This window comes from Sciurus carolinensis, chromosome 4 (assembly GCF_902686445.1).
Source record: "Sciurus carolinensis chromosome 4, mSciCar1.2, whole genome shotgun sequence".
Classification (NCBI taxonomy): Eukaryota; Metazoa; Chordata; class Mammalia; order Rodentia; family Sciuridae; genus Sciurus; species Sciurus carolinensis.
Genome location: NC_062216.1, coordinates 7,480,689 through 7,500,176, shown reverse-complemented (window position 1 = coordinate 7,500,176; position 19,488 = coordinate 7,480,689).

The following is a 19,488-nucleotide window of genomic DNA, read 5'->3' as shown; positions in this document are numbered from 1 at the left end:
AAACCAAACCCAAGAGAAAATGATGCCATCGAGAGAGATGTGACAAACACAAGGTGTGTGAAACTGCTTATGTTGTGCAGTGAATATTTTTCTGTAAGTAGGAGTAAACTATAAAATAACGACAGGGCCTAGAGCTGGCGCTCAACGGTAGAGCACTTGTCTAGCATACCTGAGGCTTGGGGTTGACCCCCTAACACCCCCAAGTCAAAGAAACAGCCTAAACCAGCCACAATCAGAAGTCTAGTGCAGCCGACCGTGAAGTATAGCATTGTCATTGATCATCATCGCCACGTCTTCGGTGCAGCACAAAGTGCTTGTGCTGTACTTGATTTTACTGGCAGCACGATGAATTGTCGCCGGCACCACCACAGTCATAACGCGGTTGCTCTAGGGTGGCACTACATCTGCCATATCAGTAGGGGTAGGAATTTTTCAGCTCCTCATCATCTCATGGACCCACTGCCACTTAAGCTGTCCCTCACTGACAGAAGCGGCAGTGTGCGGTGCACGACTGAATGCCTTTCTTATTGTGAATCACAATCCCACCTTTCCTAACATGTAGAGTCTCCTCCTTGAGAAGGTCTCTCTCAGTAGCATTATCATTTGTTATCGTCCTTGAAAGAGTCTAATTCTAGGATTGAAGGGTGCCTCAGTCATGACTGAGGGGCTTTGATGTGCAGGCCATTTCCTGGGTGTTGGGGATACAAAGATGCTGTCTGTCTCTGCTCCCAAGGAGGTCAGCTTCTGCCACATCTTGAGGGCTGTTGCCCAAGGCTTCCAGGAGCAGTGCAGGAGAGCTGTAGTGCTCTCTTGATGTGGGGCAATCCTGGCTGGTGACCACTGGCCACTTAACAGTGGGTGCTGGGCGGCCTGCTACCTCACAAGGCCTTTCTGGCCTCCGACTTTCCTGACATGGAGCTGACCTCTGTCCTTGCCACCAGTCTTCCTCAGGTTCTGATGGCGTTTTCTGCCACATCCATCAGCTCATGCTCTTGGGATTTGTGCTCAGCGCTTGTATCATCCGGGTTGCTTACCACGTGCCACCATCCTCCTGAAAGCACAGCCTCCAGAATGGCCCATGGGATCGCAGGGGCTGGGACGGCCTCCCCTTCCAGCTGGGTGCTGCCTCTCAGGGACAACAGGCTCATCAACACCAGGGAAGAAAGGGGCTTTTCCTAAAGTTTCTGACGCTCCGCCTGCTCATTGATTTCTCCCTTTTCCACGCTGGCGGTGCAACGCCATCCTGTCTCTCTTCCCCTGTATTGTGGGGAGTGATAATAATGTCAGTTTACTTATAGAGATGTTGGCTGGCTAAGGTCAAGTCTGATGGCGCACTGGACCCGTTCTGAATATTTTATGGATTTTAAAAGTGTGGCTTATGCTTTGAGCTGCAGAGACAATGGCAGGAATTTCTTTTTCCTTCCTAAATACTTTATGGATTTCAAAAAGCACTGCCTCTGCTTTGAATTGCAAAGAGGGTGGCATGAATTCATTTTTCTCTCCAAAATAGTCCCAGGACCCCCGTAAGCCCAAAGGCAAGTCAGCCTCTCCCTGTGGTTCTTGAAGCAAAATCTTATCTCTGGGTGCAAGGTAAGAGGACCTCAGAATTTTCTTTCTCTTTTTTCTTTTCTTTCTTTTTTTTTTTTTTTGTGGTACCCGGGACTGAACTCAGGGTCACTCTACCACTGATCTACCCTCCCAGCCCATTTTTCCAATTTTACTTTGAGACAAGCTCTCACTAAGTTGCTTGGGATGACCTCAAACTTGCAATCCTCCTGCTTCAGCCTCGAGTTGCTGGGATTATAGGCATATACCACTGTGCCTGGCTGGAGTTTGGAATTTTCAAAGCCAGATTAAAAATAGTCATCTCTTTTCCATAGGAATTGATTCCAGGTCAAGCCCCCTTCCCACAAACAAATCTTTGGATGCTCACAACCCTATATAAAATGGTGTAGTACTCTCATAGAAACCGCACACACCCTCCTGTATGCTTTAAATCTAAATACTTACAATATCTGCTGTAGCTGCTGAGTAAACAGTTGATCTACTGTATTGTAGATGGACACAATATCTTTTAGTTATGTATTTATTTTATGTGGTGCTGAGAATTGAACCCAGTGCCTCGCACATGCTAGGCGAGTGCTCTACCACTGAACCACAACCCCAGCCCTGTTTTACAGCATTGTTTAGGAAATAATGACAAGGAAAAAAATCTGTATATGGTTAATACAGAAGCAACAACTAACTGCACAATACCCATTAGCAACAATGTAACATTTTGGGAACATTTTCAGTCAAGGTTGTTTGCATCCCAGGATTCAGAACCTTAGAAAGTGGATGACTAACTGCTATGCTCTGTATATAGAACAAGCAAATATAAAAGATAATAATAGTTAACATGTATTTTAATTTACTTGCTTTTTTGTTTGTTTGTTTGTTTTTTAGTACCAGGGATTGGACCTATGGGCACTTAACCACTGAGCTACACATCCCCAGTCCTTTTTGTTTTTTATTTTGAGACAGGGTCTCGCTAATTTTGCTGAGGCTGGTTTTGAACTTGAAATCCTGTGGCCTTGGCCTCCCAAGTTGCTGGGATTACAAGCACAAGCCACTACACCAGCTATTTACTTAATTTTTGGTGCTGGGGATCAAACCCAGGTCCTGAGGCATGCTAGGTAGGCAAGGGATGGAACACTGAGCTATGTCTTCAAGTATTTTAAACGCCTAAGGTCCTAAAGCCCTTTTAGTGTCTAAAGTTCTTAGGACAACTCTTTAAGACCTTTAAAAAGTTGAGGAAACTGGGGACAGGGAGTAACCTGCCCGAGGTCACTGGTATGGACACAGCTGGATGACTGGGAGCCTGTAAAAAATGTCTGGAGCAGAAACCGAGACGGAGGGCCCTCCATGAGCCAGGTACCAAGGGGCACTGGGAGGGACTCTCTAGTAGAGTGGGCCCCTGAGGAGCGGACAAGTAGGCGCCTCAGCAGGCTCACACATGTGTGCACGTGCACATGTACTCACATGCTGTGTCCTGGGGGAGAGGAGAGCCCAGACGCCCCAGGCAGGCTTTACCAGAGGTGTGTATATGTCTGAGGGAGACCGAGAGACAGACTCTCCTCTTCCTCCTCCTTCTCCTTTGTTTGGCACTGGGAATGCAATCAACTGGGGTTGGTGCTTAACTACTGAGCCACATCCCAAGCCCTTTTTAAGTATTTTATTTAGAGACATGTTCTCACTAAGTTGCTTAGGGCCTTGCTAAGTTGCTGAGGCTGCCTTTGATCTCATGATCCTCCTGCCTCAGCCTCCTGAGTTGCTGGGATGACAGGCACACACCACTGTGCCTAGCTCAGAACTTCTGCCTTTGAATCTTCTGTCAGTGGATCCGGCCATGAGGAGGGTTAAACATGGTCACATTGTAGGGCCTGGGGTGCACCTCAACAGACGTGGGATGGCGCTCTTTGTGAGAATTTCTGCACGTGATCTCTTACAGTCCCGCCTTTGAAATGTGTCTTCTTGCTCCTTGGGCCTCAGTGCCCTCCCCTGGTGTTTCCACCTCCGAGCTCTGGGCGGGGCATAGATGCTGTCACCCTGAACTGCCATTGATCAGTAGGGGGAAGTGAGCTGTAGCTCCCAAGATCCTGGTGGTCACCTTGTTGGTGGCTTCGTAGGTGCTTGCTGTGAGTGCTGCTACATTGGGGAGCGTTGGGAGGGAGAGATGGGGCCCTGTACACCTCTGTCCCTCAGGACTGGGTTGCTGGCCTGCAGTGGGTCTCAATGCTCATTCTTCTTCAGCCCCTCCTTCCCCAGCTCTCGCCTGCTGAATAGCCAGGGACTTGTCCCGGGAGCCCCTGCAGGTCCCCTGGACACACCCTGGGCACTCACTGTATGATGTTAGTGTCCTTTGCTAAGCAGACGGAACTGAACGGTGACTTTCCTCTGCTCGTGAGACACTTACCAGGATCTCTGTCCCCCTTTCCTGGAAAAAAAGCCAGGCAGAGGAAGAGGGGGCGTCCACGGGCCCCCTGTAGAACCAAGGCCTCAACCATGCTTGCATTTTCCTGTTTCAGTCTGACAGTTACAGATCCTGAGCGCAGCACCTTGTTCTGATGAGGGAGGCAAGAAGAGTGTGATAGGAGTCTGTGGGCCCCTTCTGTCCCAGGGGAAGGAAAAAGGAGCTCGAAGACATCATCTGGTGGGTCCCCAGAGTGGCTGTGGATCCAGGCAGCCCACCAGTGCTCACCCTCTGGCGAGGCAGAGTAATGTGGTCAGGACCCGGACTGCATAGCCTTACCGTGGACGGAGACTAAAGAGACCACAAGGACATTTTGTCTGGGAAATGTCTTCTTTACAGAAAGCGTTGCTCCGAGGCCTTGTCTAATGAGGCAGTCAAGCCCAGGACTGGAGCCCCGCAAGGCCCCAGTACCACAGTCAGTTCCAACCGCAGGGTGCCCATTGCTGCCCTTGGGCTCAGGGACCTCCTCTCTCCCCGAGGCTCACATGCTTTGGGAAGGTGGCAGCAGAGAGGGGAGTTGAATACGTCTGCTTTCTTCTGTGGTCTGCCACCAAGAGCAATCCAGCCCCTCTCCATTCTCTCTCTTCCTCCTGGAGAGCTGAAGGGCTCTTGTGTTGGCCATAGTCTTTGTCTCGCCTGCTCTTTCTTGTGACTGCAGAATGCGCTGCCATGCAGATTGCTCAGGAACCACCCTAGCAGGTACCGTTTCTAGAAATAAAGGGTCAGAGCCCCTTACACAGTTCACCAGAGTCCATCAGGGGCTTCTCTGGGTGGTAACTCTGAATTCTTTCTCCCACTTTTGAAAGATTTATCTTCAGAAACTTAATTATAAGAAGGGAAGTTCCAGGACTGTGATAAGTGATAACTGCACTGATCTGAGTCGTGAAGCCTGCAGCCTGTAGCTTGGAAGGGTGGCCCTGCGAGCCCAGCCTGTGCTGAACCACAGACACCCTTGGCAGGAGTCTGGCACCTGCTGCGGCCACTGCATTTGGGGTGGGCTGTTGTGCAGAGTCACTGAGGACAGAGCTGGCTGTGTCTGCCGGTCAATGCTGTGGCCTGACTTTGCTCTGCCTCTGAGTGACCCTGACCAAGTTACTTCAGTCCTTACCAGAGCACAGGGTTTATATTTGTGAAGATAAATGAAGATACATGTAATTTGTTTAGGACATTATTTATACCTAGAAGTTTCTGAATATTACTATTAATAATTCATAATTTCTAATTAATAATAATGTCATTTTAAGAAAAGTACCGTTCTACCCAATGACTGTTCTCATTTTGTGTTTTCTTTCCTGCTCTTGTCCCTGTGACTACAAATCTCAGGTCCTTGTAATCAAAATGTATATAACCAACTATACTTTGTTCATGTGATGGGTTGGCATATTTACTCCATGGAAATGTCATAGGCTAGGCTACATGGACCATGACAAAGCAGACTCCATTTTACCCTGAGACTCCAAGTCATGTAGGAAATTCTCCCATGGGAACTCTCCACCTCTGTACCCATCAACAGTTGCGTTTTTGGCAACACAAAATGGCAATTCTTACATAATGTAAAATTGTTCTCTTTTTGATTCTTAAACAACGTGCCACGTCAACAGCGATTGTCTAGATGTTAGTAAGCATTCTTTAACTTGTACCCAACTAAGGTCACTTTGACCCACTTCCCCTTCTGCTTATGATTTTAGATCTCATAATGTTAGTTTATAATTTTGAATCATAGCAACAGACACTTACGATTGATGTACTGACTTATGGTATAAAAGCCCCTGCAACCCTGCACTCAGGGCTGTTCTCCCAAAGCCATTTTTGGGGTGTAGTGTGAGACAGTCAGCTGGCTGGCTAATGAAGACCCTCAAATTTGGACTTCTCAGTGGTGACCGGCCTGTTCTTAAGTTGCGCCCCACAATAGTTCAAAAACATTTCCATTTGTTTCTGTATAGTTTTTAGGATCTCACTTTTTTTCTAATTGCATTTTTTTTTTTTTAAACAAAAAGACCATGATTTTGTCATGCGTTTGTCTTCTAGTTTAGACACAAGTCCCAGTTCACGGAGCTTACACCGCATGGATGGAAAGCAGCAGCAAACTTGGCAGATATAAAATCACATCTTAGATCAGATGACGAGAAGCCCTGGGGAGAATTAAAGGGGGTGGGAGGGCCAGTGGAGGAGGGGTGGTTTGCAATTATACTTTTTAATTTTTATTTATTTGGTTTACAAATTTAGGGAGGGTGGCATGGGAAGACTCCTAGAGGGTGAGGAGGTGAGAGGCTGGCCATCCAGGAGTTTGGGGAAGAGTATTTTAGTCAGCGGATTACCAAGTGCAAAGCCCTGAATGGCCGGTGTGTTTGAGGAAGGCTAGGGAAACCTGCCTGACGGGGTGGAAGAGACTGTGGTCTGGGCGGGGGTGTGGGAGAGCGAGAGAGACGGTTAGATGAAGTCAGGAAAATAGAAGGGAGGCTGAAGCTGGGCATGGTGGCAGGTACCTATGATCCCATCTACTCGGGAGGCGGAGGCAGAAGGATCGCAAGTTCCGGGCCAGCCTGGGCAATTTAGCAAGACCCTGTCTCAAAGTAAAAAGAGAAAAAGAAAAAGGACTGGGGATGTTGCTCAGTACTTGCCTAGTGTATGTAGGGCCCTGGTTGTGGTACACACACACACACACCTTTTAACCATTTTTAGGTATAAGGCATTGGTCCAGCCGGGTCGCTGGGTGTCCATCACCACTCCACTCCCCAACTCTAACGACACACTGAGCACGAACTCCTCATTCTTCCTGGCCCCTGACTGTCTCCTTCCTCTTTCTGTCCTTGCCTTTTGCTTTGAGCGTGATGGGGCTACTGGTGTGTTGGAAGAGAACGCAGCCCTGGGGCGGCTTCCCAGCGGAGGCTGCCTCCATCATCTGGTGGGAGAGATGGCGATGGGCCAGGGAGGTGAGGGGAAGTGGAAACATGCTGAAGACAGCCACAGTCTTCCTGATGGCCGGCATGTATGCTGTCAGGAAGAAAGAGGAATCACGGACAAAGCCAAGGCTTTGTGGCCTGAACAACTGGAAGAGTAGAGATGCCGTAAGCTGAGGTCCGGAAGACTTTTTTGAGAGAAGACCAGGAGTTGGGATTTGGACACGTCAGGAGGAGAAAGCACTGCATATCTGTAGTCCCAACTGCTCGGGAGCTGAGGTTAGGGGGACAGTGAGCTCGAGGCCAGCCTGGGAATCATAGACCTGTTTTATCTAAGGAAAAAAAAAGGGTTTTGGGGTGCAGCTTGGTGGCAGAGCACATGCTTGAGGCCCAGTGTTCAATCCCCAGCACGGCAAAAGCAAACAAACAAAAGGAGACACCTTGACATTCAACCTGAGATACTATGTAACCTCTGGAGATCAGAAAGCCCCACTGGAGATGTGGATTTGCGACCTAATGCTGCGCAGCTAAGAATTTACCAAACCCTCAAGCCCTGGGAATGAGCTGCATGACTCTCCAAGGTTAAAAGGTCAGAAACACCACGAGGGACCAGGAGGGGAAGGAGGAGGCATCAAGGATGCTGAGAGCACACTGAGTCAGTGAAGAAAGTATGGCACCTGTGCACCAGCCTGGGTCTGCCTGCGGCTGCTGCTGTCAGGCCCTGGTAGCTCCGGGGAGCTGTGCCAGGATGCGGTTTGGGAGTAGGGACTAACCAGCAGTCCAGGGGGCACCAGTACACATGGGGAGATGGCCCGAGAGTGAGTGGGGGGTTGTAGAGTTGTGGAAATAGCTGTTCAGGGGTGTCCACTGTGGGGCCCAGATGTGGGGGAGATCCAGAGGGAAGCGGCTGGACACAGGGATGGAGCGGTCCAGGGGACATGAAGCACCTGTTATGAGAGTGGCCCATGGCCTCTGTGGCAGGGGTCTCCTCAGCAAGGCTGACTTGGGGGCTGACAGGTTCTGATGCTGAGAGTAGGGATGGCGAGGCTGAGATGAGGTCAGGTCTGGGTGCTGGGCTAGATCACGTCCACCCCTGCCCGCCACACGTGAGCTTCGTCCTAACCCAAGCACTCAGAATGTGAGCATATTTGGAGATGGGGTCTTTGGAGAGGTAGTTAGGTTCAAAAGAGGCCCCAGGGTGGGGCTTAATGAGACCTGACTGGTGTCCTTATGAGAAGAGGAAGAGGCGTCAGCTGGGAAGTGCACAGAAGAAAGCCCCCCGAGGACCCAGGGAGAAGGTGGCATCTGCTAGCCAAGGAGAGAGGCCTCAGGGGGAGCCAGCCCTGCTGACACTGTGATCATGGACTTCCAGCCTTCAGAACGGTGAGGAAAGAAATGTCTGTTGAACCACCAAGTCTGGCAGCTAATACAGCCTGGCACCTCCAAGACTGGGGGACAGTTTTGAGGTACAGAAATAAAAGGGAACTTACAATGAAAACAGCATTGAGAGCGCTTCCGAAGCGCAGCGGGAGCCCTTAAGGAAGCGGGACCTTTGCGCGAAGTCCAAGACCCTGGAATGTGAACCTCAGTACCTCCTCCCTCACATCTGGAATGGCAAGAATGGCTGGACACTCACGTTGTGCCCAGAGGCTCGCAATGCAGGTTATTTTATGAACATTGCTATTCTGCTGATACCTTCCTATCTCCATTCTGTTTCCTTATCTGCTATCAGTCACGTAGCCCCTGTTCCTTCTCAACAGGTAACATTCCGTCAGTCTCCCACTTTTCCTACCTTCCTGGGAGGCTGATTCAGAGTTCTGAGTTTGTGCTTCCTAAATCACAATTCCTAAGACCCCCAATAAAGTCCTTTTGCTTTATAGTTTCTTCCTTTCTTCCTCCCTCCTTCCCTCCCCTCCCCTCTCTTTATCTCTCTCTCTCTCTCTTTCTTGCATTGCTGGGGATCAGACCCAGGGCCTTGTGCATACTGGGCAAGTTCTCTAGTACTGAGCTACATCCTGGCCCTGCTTTTACAGTCTCTGCAACTGACTTGATCAACAGAGGCTTAGGGAGGAAACTTGGGGGAATTTCCATACGAAAAACTAGTAGGTGCAGAAAATTGCTCTGGAATTTACAGTATCTGTTGGAAATTACCAGAAAAGATTTATAGAGGAACAGTTTGATACTATTCAGGATTTTTCTCTGGCTTTGATTCATTGATGGAATAGTGACTCCTGTTACTGCAGTCTGCCTGAACCCAGGCCAGTGAAAACATCCATTCATCCATCCAACTATCCACCCATCCAACCATTCATCCATCCAACCATCCATCCATCCATCTGTCCATCCAACCATTCATCCATTCACCCATCCATCCAACCGTTCATCCATTCATCCATCTAACAAATATTTATTGGCTGGGGAAGTAGCTCAGTGGTAGAGTGTGTGCTTAACATGCACAAATCTCTGAGTTCAATCCCTGGCACTAAAACAAAGCAAAAGAAAACCTAAAAACTAAAACTTAGATATTTATTGGGGACTTAGCTATAAAAGGTCGTATGAAAGTTGACAGAGGCATGTCCATGCCAGGTTTAGATATGGACAAGCTGTGGGGAAACAGAATGTCTTGGTAACCTGCATAAGAATTGAAGCTTCTTTATTGCAGGGGGGAGTACTGGGGATCAACCTCAGAGGGATCAACTCGGGGATCAACTCGACCTCTGAGCTACATCCCAGCCCCTTTTATTTTTATTTTTTTGAGACAGTCTTGCCGAGTTGCCCAGGGTCTTGCTAAGTTGCCGAGGTTGGCCTTCACCTTGAGATCCTCCTGCCTCAGCCATCCACTGTGCCCTGTGAGAAATAAAGCTTTTAATGACATACACAAACAAAATGCCAGCACACGAAACTTTCCAATTTTGGAAAATGATCCTTGAAAGTATAGAAGTTCCAGCTTCTTCACCACTGAGAGCCAGAAATCAGATAATACCATATTATACTGAAAATAAGGAAACCCCAGGTTTGCCTGGCTCCTAGTGCTCCCTCAGGAGACAGACCCCTCGACCTACCCCCAGGCCAGGCTGCCTTCTGGGGCGGAAGGTGCACAATGGCAGACAGACTCAGATGGTGCCCAGTGACCCTGCACCCCTGGAACTCGCACTGGAGTATGGTGCCCTGTGTGTGGGCAGGATTTGTGACTTGCTCCTCACAAATAGTGAGGAAAGTATATAAAAAGAACAAATTTAAAAATGGCAAAACAAACAAACAAATAACCAAAACCAAGTAGAGCAGGGCAAAGATGGCGGATGTCACCTGCAAATACAGAATGGCGGCTTCCGTCTTCATGGCGGACTCGCTCCCGCACTGGCTTTCGCAGAGCTAGTTGTCATGCTGGCGAGGCCTGCGAGGCAAAGAGCTAGGGCGGGTTCTGGCCAGAAGCCACCTAGGAGCTGGAGGCCTTGGTCACCTGCCTAAGAGGAACTGGACCTGCCCACAGCCACACCAGCGAGCCCAGCAGCAGATCCTTCCCAGTGGGTCTGGGACAAGACCCACACCTAGGCCGACACTTAAGGCCACCTTGTGAGAGAACCTGAAGCAGGGGCCCAGCTGAGCTGTGTCCAGATCCCTGACCCACAGAGCCCGAGGTCACAGATGTGTGCTGTTTGAAGGTGTTAAGTGTGTGATCAAGCAGCTGATGAACTACCACGGCTGAGAAAGGTCTTTGAGGGGTAGAGTGAGGTTCTCTTGGGTCTGATTTGCACTGACCTCAGGTGGACTCCTTGCATGGAGCAGGAAGTGCAGTACACAGGGAAGCTTCTCCTGGGGTGAGTCCCCTTACCATCAACCCCCCGAATTCCTAACTAACTTGGAAGTGTGGATGGTTCTCCAAAGTCCCTTTCCATCAGAGAGTTATGCCACAGTGAGAACCCACAGCCAGGACACCCAGTTGACTGGCCAGCAGCAGTCCATTGATGCCTCATTTAAAAGCCAACTTATGGTGCTTCGGATATCTGTATAGGACAAATGGCTTGGATTGAACAGGGTACCTCCAAGTTTGTGTCCACCCAGAACCTCAGAGTGTGACCTTGTTTAGAAATAGGGTCACTGCAGATATAATGAAGTTGAGATCCACAGGATTAGGGTGGAACTAATTCCAGAGTGTGTGTACTTATAAGACGAGGAGAGGACAAAGAGACACATAGTGAAGGGGTGAAGACCAGGTGGAGTATTTGTCAGCTTCAAGCCAAGGGGTTCTGAGGATTGTCATCAGAAACTAGAAGTGAGACAAAGGAGGATTCTTTATTTTTGTTCTGATTGTATTGGTACTGAGGATTGGATCCAGGAAAACTTTACCACTGAGCCATTTCTCCAGCCCCTTTTATTTTTTATTTTTAGCAGTAGGGTCTTGCTAAGTTGCAGAGGCTGCCCTCAAACTTGTGATCCTCCTGCCTCAGCCTCCTGACTGGCTGGGATTACAGGTGAGCATGACCATGCCCAGCTTGAATTCAGACTTCTAATCTCTAGAACTGTGGACGAGCAAATCTCTGTGGTGCCACCCAGCTTGTGGGACTTTGTTATGCCACCCCAGGAAGCCAGTACAAGAGTATTTATATTCTTTCAAAATCATGTACAGATGCATGTGTTTTTGGGATTCTTGACATTTTTATAAACTGCCTCTATTAGGAACAGAAAGCAGATAAATGGACAGAATGATCATAGCGACGTAATCACCTCTGCACCAGGAGAGGGAAGACAGGAGCCAAAACACAAATAGGATGGGGGGCTGTGAAGGGTTCCCCTTTTTTATTTCTTAAAATATTCTTATGTGTTTATATTCATTTTTTTTTTCTGGAAAATATGTTACAGGAAAATCAAATTAAGAAATTTGGATTTTGAAAACAAAACTTCAGAAAGCAGAACGTATGTCAGTGGAGACTTTTAACAAAGTCATGGTTGTTTTCTTTTCCTGTTCCCCAGAGGTCCCGGCATGCCATCAGGGCATGATTTAAGAGGGTTGCTTGCTCGGCCTGAGTGGAGCCCCCTGGCCAGGTCCAATCCCAGGAGCACTTCAGGGTGATGCAGGTGGGGAGGGAGGGGTCCTGAACCCGGCCTGGGCGGCTCCGGCGGAGGCCTGCAGGGGCACGGGCTCCCTGGCACTGGGGAGCTCAGCTCTTTCCTCAGGAGTCATTATGAAGGGACTTCTGTGTTTGCAATTTTGCTTCCTCTCTGACTCTGGCCTGCCCAGTGACCCCAGCGTCTCCTGACCATGGAGTCACATGACCTTATCTATTTTGGAGTTTGAGCTTTCAGCGGCCCAGCAATCTGGTCTTGAATGGTATGTGGGCCTGATGTCAGCAGTGGGGGCAGCTTTCCTGCACCCCCACTCACGTGATACCGCAGGCAAAGAGGCTTCCGCAGAACCCCTGACTTCAACCTCACAGAGGAAGCCACACCAGGCAGATCTCCTCACACAAGCCTAACAGCCTTTGTTCAGTCCCTGGGAGTCGACGAAGTCTCTCCAGAGTTCCCCTGGTTCATGGCCACGTTTCAAGATCCATCTTTAAGTGGGAGAGTGGGAGGGGGAAGTGTGGACAGACAGCAGAACCAGCACTCTTTTTTCACAATAGGAGCCTCGCTAAGTTGCCCAGGGTGGCCTCAAACTTGTGGTCCTCCTGCCTCAGCCTCCTGAGAAGCTGGAATCACAGGCAAGTGTGGCTGTGCCCAGCTGGGAACAGCACTTATTAACTATCTTCCGCATGCTAACATGGTGCTGGGCATTTCTATGTTTGATCCTTGAAAACGAACTCAGGAAGAAAATAGTATCTCCATGCCTTATTTTTTTGAGCTGGATATTGAACCCATGGCCTCGCTGTACCACCGAGTGACACCCCCACATGCCCCTTTCCAGAAAGATAACTGAGATGCAGAAGTAAAATGAGACAGCAGAAAGTGGAAGAGCAGGAACCGAAACTCCACTCTTCTGCCCCCTGTTCAGGGTTTTCCCATTGCTGCTGAGCGTGTGTGTGTGTGTGTGTGTGTGTGTGTGTGTGTGTGTGTTACTGGCGAGTGGACCAGGGAACTTCAGGAGTCATTACGAAGGACCATTTATGTATGTATGTACGTATGTACTAGGGACTGAACCCAGGAATGCTTAATCACTGAGCTACATTCCCAGCCCTTTTAATTTTTTTTTCCTTTTGATTTTTTGAGACCAGGTCTTGCTAAGTTGCTTAGGCCTCACTAAGTTGCAGAGGCTGGCCTCGGATGTGTGATCCTCTTGCCTCAGGCTCCTGCATTGCAGAGATTACAGGTCTGTGCCTCCTGCCTTTTGCTATTTTGCTTCCTCTCTGAGACTGGCCTGCCCAGTGACTGCAGCATCTCCTGGGGTCATCCCCAGCCCTTTTTATTTTGAGACAGAGTCTTGTTAAGTTTCCCAGGCTGGCCTCCTGCCTCAACCTCGCCAGTCACTGGGACGACAGGTGTGCGCCACCATGCCCAGCACCCAATGCCACTTACATTAGCTTACCAAACTTGGTCTAAAACAACAGTTGTCTGTGCTCTCCTGCTTTCTGGAGACGGGAGTCTGGAGCAGGGTAGCTGGCTGTTGGCTCAGGGCTGGTGCAGTTCCAGGCGAGCTGTCCTTGGGGGCTGCAGTCACCAGCAGGCTCAGAGGTCGGAGCACCTGCTCCTGTGTGGTCCACGCACACGCTGGCAAGCTGGTGCTGGCTGTTGTCCCGAGGTCCTGGTTCTCTCCATTTTGGTTGTCTGAGGGTCCCCAACACATGGCAGTTGACTTCCCCAGAGAGAGCAACCCGAGAGAGCTAGGCAAGGTCATAGGTGCCTCAGAGGCCTCACTGTCTTTTCTCCACCACACCTGGTTACACAGCCAGCCCCATGCAGTACGTGGGGCGGGAGTCTGCACAGGCATGAGCAGCAGCAGGCAGGGCTGCAGGGACCAGCTTAGTGACAGGGTCCAATAAGGCACGTCACCCGCCAGTGTGGGACGTCAGTGCCGGTTGCTGGAAAACACTCAGTACAGATACAACATTCTCACGTTGCTAACCGGGCTCCAGGCTCCGACGCTCGATGCTCTTAGGCTTCCCTGACGGAACCAAGTGAATCAATTGTTTTGGTGCTGGGGACAGAACTCAGGGTCTCGCTCATGCTAGGCCAGCACTCGACCATGGAGCAACACCCCCACCTCCCTGATTTTATAATAAAGGTTGAACTCAAAGATTATCACCACCAATAATGTGAACATTGAAAAGGACTAACAGTAAAATTTCAGTTTTGAAGAATTTGATGAATTAAAAATTGTAAGCATTCAGTGTATGTTAAAAAAACATTTCCCAATATAGCCAAACTAGCATCCTCACCTGATTACCCAATCCAAGTGGCCCCTGAACGTCCTTTTCAGGTTTGCGCAGAACCATGTGTTGTGCATAGTTAGGTCTCTCAAGAGTACTGGGCTCTGAAATAGTCCTTTCAGTTGTGACCTGGTGGAAGGCTAACCCTTCCGCAGTGCTGCATTGTCTGGGATTCTCTAATTGCTTCCTTGTTGGGAAGCTGAGCTTGTTACCCTCTCCCCTGAGGTTCCTATGATCAAAAATTAGACCTAACTGCTTGCTAGATTTAAGCTAACTTGTTCAGCAAGAATACGTCACAGGGATGCAATTCATTTTTCTGCAATCAAGAGACACACAGAATCAGGCTGACCCTCTTGATTGTCGTTCACATAACTCCTCGATTGGGGGCCCACACTTTGATACCCCTTTGCCCTGCCATGCTTCCCTTGTTGGCCAGAAACTAACATCTGTGTGTTTTCTCGGCACTGCACAGATCTGCAGCTCTTCATTCACAGTCCACTTTGTGATCTCAACATTGAGGGGGCTCATCCTGGGTAGAACAGTCATTGTAAGGACTGGAAAATAATGATCTACCAATTCTGTCAACCCTTTTATGTTTATTAACTGGAATTATTATTTTTTCCTGTAAAGCAGAGTTATTCCTTATCAGCTGGAACTCAGTTCCCATAGCAGATACAGATAAATTTCAATTCCTTCCCTTAAGTCGCTAGTTTTTAAATGAAGGGGTTGGTTTAATAATCATTCCAAATAATAAGAAATGAGTTTTGTTTTTCTTATTGTCTTGGATTTCTCTTCTTTGAATATCACTATGGACCAGCGGCTTTTTATTGATTTAGTGTGCTTCAAGCAACTGCAATCCTAATTTTCTTGGTGCTCTGATCTCTGTGTGTGTGTGTGTGTGTGTGTGTATGTGTGTGCATTTCTTTTTCAATTTTTTGGTGGTTCTGGGGTTGGGACCCGAGGCCTCAAGCATGCCAGCGAAGTGCTGTTGTTTTAAACAGCAATATGGAAGTGTACTTAGGGTAAACTACACAAGCATGCGTAGTCTACCTCTACGGAATCATGTCCCTATCGGAGGCAGCTCACACTTCCACAGCCCCGAAGCCTCCTTTGCCTGGTGACCTCACCTACCCCACACTTGCTTGTGGCGATTGCCAGCTTTACTGTTTGTTTTCCTCTTCAAGCATTTCCTAGACCTGGAACTACCATGTGCTCTCTCCTATGTCCAGCTTCTTGCTCTTAGTACCAGGACATCTGGCAATTGTTGCTGCGATGCATATGGATGGTTTGTTCCTTTGTAAAACTTCTAAAAATCCTAACAACTTCATTGAGGTAGAAATGCCTGCTGTTCAGCAATGGCGCGTTTCTAAAGCGTTCACTTTGGTATGTTTCTTTCTTTCTCTTCTTGTGCTGGGGATCAAACTCAGACACGCAGGACCGCACTCTTCCACTGAGCGACACCTCCAGCCCTTGCTTTGACAAGTCCCAACCCACCTACGCAATGGGGGCCCACTGCTGTCACCAAGAGATGGAAATACCCACCACCCCCTCAAGTTCCCCAGACCCTCCTTCTGGCTCCTCCTGCTCTACCCCCGTGAAACCTCTGATGTTGACTCACTACATTTGCATGTTCTAGGATTTTATGTAAATGAGCTCATGCCTGTTCTTTCTTTGTCTGGCTTCTTTGAAGAGTTGCGTGTATTGATTGTTCCGTCTTTTAAGTCACTGAATCCTATTCCACTGACTGTAGTTCATTTATCCTTTCATTTTGGGTTTCTCTTTCTTGGCTTTTAGAAAGAAACTTGTTGTGAATGCTCTGGTGCAAGACTGTGTAGAGGCGTGTTTTCCTTTTTCTGGATGAAGAACCTAAATCTGGAGTCACTGGATCCTATGTAGGTGTACGCCTAAAAGGTGGAACTGATTCTGAGTGGCCGTGCCCCTGTACATTCAGACCAGCAGTGTGAGAGTGTTCCAGCTGCTAACAGCCTTAATGACAGCCGGTGGTAGGTGTGTGGTGTCTCTCATTGTGGCTTTGATGACACGGAGCACCTTTTCCTGTACTTATTTCCCATTTAAGTATTTTCTGTGATGTGTTTGTCTGGGTCCTTTGTCCATTTCTGAAATGGGCTGTTGCTCTACCAAGTGAGTGAGATGCGAGTGTGGAGCGTGCTATCAATGTCAACGTGACCTGCCTGGGATGGTGGCCCCGGTTCAGCCTCCCTCCCGCGTCCTGCAGCTGGCTGCCCATCGTGGCTGTTCATCATGGTTGTTGGTGGGGAGGGCAACTGCAAGGGCCTGGGCAAGCGTAGCCAGGAGTCACAAAGCAGGGAGGTGGCAGGCTGGAGAGGAGCAGGGTGAGCTCAGCGTCATAGCCTCCTGAAGGGCCCATGTGAGGATAAGCTCACTGCGTTCGGGTGCCTCCATCCGCCTTTGTTCCCAGCACCCGAATGGCCCCAGGATGAGTACCCCAAAGGAGTGATTGTAGCAGGGCATTTGGCTGCAGAGTGAAAACACCACCCATGAATCCATCCTCTGCTGGTGTCTGTGCAACACAGTGTGACAGGGCTTTGGTGGTCTCGGCTGCTTCAGAGAGGTGAGAGCCAGTGCTGGCAAGGTTCAGAGGTCCCTGCAAAGTGGTGATAGGGTGGTGATACCAACAGTTCACCACACATATTGAACATGAAAAATTAAAAAAAAAGAAGTATTTACTTGCCTACTATACTTCTTTCTTTTGAGATGAAAGGTGCATTTATTACTATTTTTTAGGCTGATGCATAAAAACACAATTGTACATATTAAAGGGGTACCATGTGATGTTTCAATGAAAGTATTAATTGTGCAGTGTAAAAAATATCCACCTCCTTGAACACGTCCACCTCCTTGAACACATCCACCTCCTTGAACACGTCCACCTCCTTGAACACATCCACCTCCTTGAACACGTCCACCTCCTTGACCATATCCACCTCCTTGACCATATCCACCTCCTTGAACACGTCCACCTCCTTGAACACATCCACCTCCTTGAACACGTCCACCTCCTTGACCATATCCACCTCTTTGAACACATCCACCTCATTGAACACGTCCACCTCCTTGAACACGTCCACCTCCTTGACCATATCCACCTCCTTGACCATATCCACCTCCTTGACCACATCCACCTCCATGAACACGTCCACCTCATTGAACACGTCCACCTCCTTGACCATATCCACCTCCTTGACCATATCCACCTCCTTGACCATATCCACCTCCTTGAACACGTCCACCTCCTTGAACACATCCATCTCCTTGAACACGTCCACCTCCTTGACCATATCCACCTCTTTGAACACATCCACCTCCTTGAACACGTCCACCTCCTTGAACACGTCCACCTCCTTGACCGTATCCACCTCCTTGACCATATCCACCTCCTTGACCATATCCACCTCCTTGAACACGTCCACCTCCTTGAACACGTCCACCTCCTTGACCGTATCCACCTCCTTGACCATATCCACCTCCTTGACCACATCCACCTCCATGAACACGTCCACCTCATTGAACACGTCCACCTCCTTGACCATATCCACCTCCTTGACCATATCCACCTCCTTGACCACATCCACCTCCATGAACACATCCACCTCCTTGAACACGTCCACCTCCTTGACCATATCCACCTCCTTGACCATATCCACCTCCTTGAACACGTCCACCTCTTTGACCATATCCACCTCCTTGAACACATCCACCTCCTTGAACACGTCCACCTCCTTGACCATATCCACTTCCTTGACCATATTCACCTCCATGAACACATCCACCTCCTTGAACACATCCACCTCCTTGACCATATTCACCTCCTTGACCATATCCATCTCCTTAAACACGTCCACCTCCTTGAACACGTCCACCTCCTTGACCATATCCACCTCCTTGACCATATCCACCTCCTTGACCATATCCACCTCCTTGAACACGTCCACCTCCTTGAACATGTCCACCTCCTTGAACACGTCCACCTCCTTGACCATATCCACCTCCTTGACCATATCCACTTACTTGAATACATCCACCTCTTTCACCATATCCACCTCCTTGAACACGTCCACCTCCTTGAACATGTCCTCCTCCTTGAACACGTCCACCTCTTTCACCATATCCACCTCCTTGAACACGTCCACCTCCTTGAACATGTCCTCCTCCTTGAACACATCCACCTCTTTCACCATATCCACCTCCTTGAACACGTCCACCTCCTTGAACACGTCCACCTCCTTGAACACGTCCACCTTTTTGACCATATCCACCTCCTTGAACACGTCCACCTCCTTGAACACATCCACCTCCTTGAACACGCCCACCTCCTTGACCATATCCACCTCCTTGACCATATCCACCTCCTTGAACACGTCCACCTCCTTGACCATATCCACCTCCTTGAACACATCCACCTCTTTCACCATATCCACCTCCTTGAACACGTCCACCTCCTTGAACACGTCCTCCTCTCTGAATATTTATCTTTTCCTGCTTTTTCCCACCAGTGCTGGGGATGGAACCCAGGACCATGCACATGCTAGGCAAGTCCCCTACCACTGAGCTAAATCCCCAGCCCTCACTTTTGGAATCTACAGTACATTATTGTTGGATATTAGTCACCCTACTTTGGCAGAGTCCCCATTAGGCAGTCACTGAGTCCTGAGGCTGAGGGAGCCAGGTCAGTCCGGACCTGGACTCCTCACTCCAGAGAGGCCTGCAGAGCCCTCCCCAGCGCAGCCGCTGGCATGGCACTCCTGACCTCCCACAGTTTCCCAGCTCGGCGGAGGTCATCGCTCACGTCTATCTTTTTTTTTCCCCCCTCTCTCTCTCTCAGTCCTTTTGGGAACAGTCTGAACTTACCACTCACCACTTCCTGTTGACCTATTTTGTCTTATTTTATTTATTGCATAAACATGGACTGTTCACAAAACAAACAACAAAAGGATACGATCGTGCTGACTGGCCTTCTGACCCAGCCTCCAGGGAGCGGTCTGCTCCACCATAGAGCGGCGTCCTTCCTGCACTAGCTACCTTGTGGGGGTTTGACAGCTACCCTGAGTTAAGTCTGTATTTGTTTCTGATTCAGGCCTGGAGGAGGACTGGCCTCTGGAAGCCACCACCGGGCGCATCTCAGATGTCCTGCATTGGCGGACGCGCCCAGGTGGTCCTTTAGTGCCGACAGCGC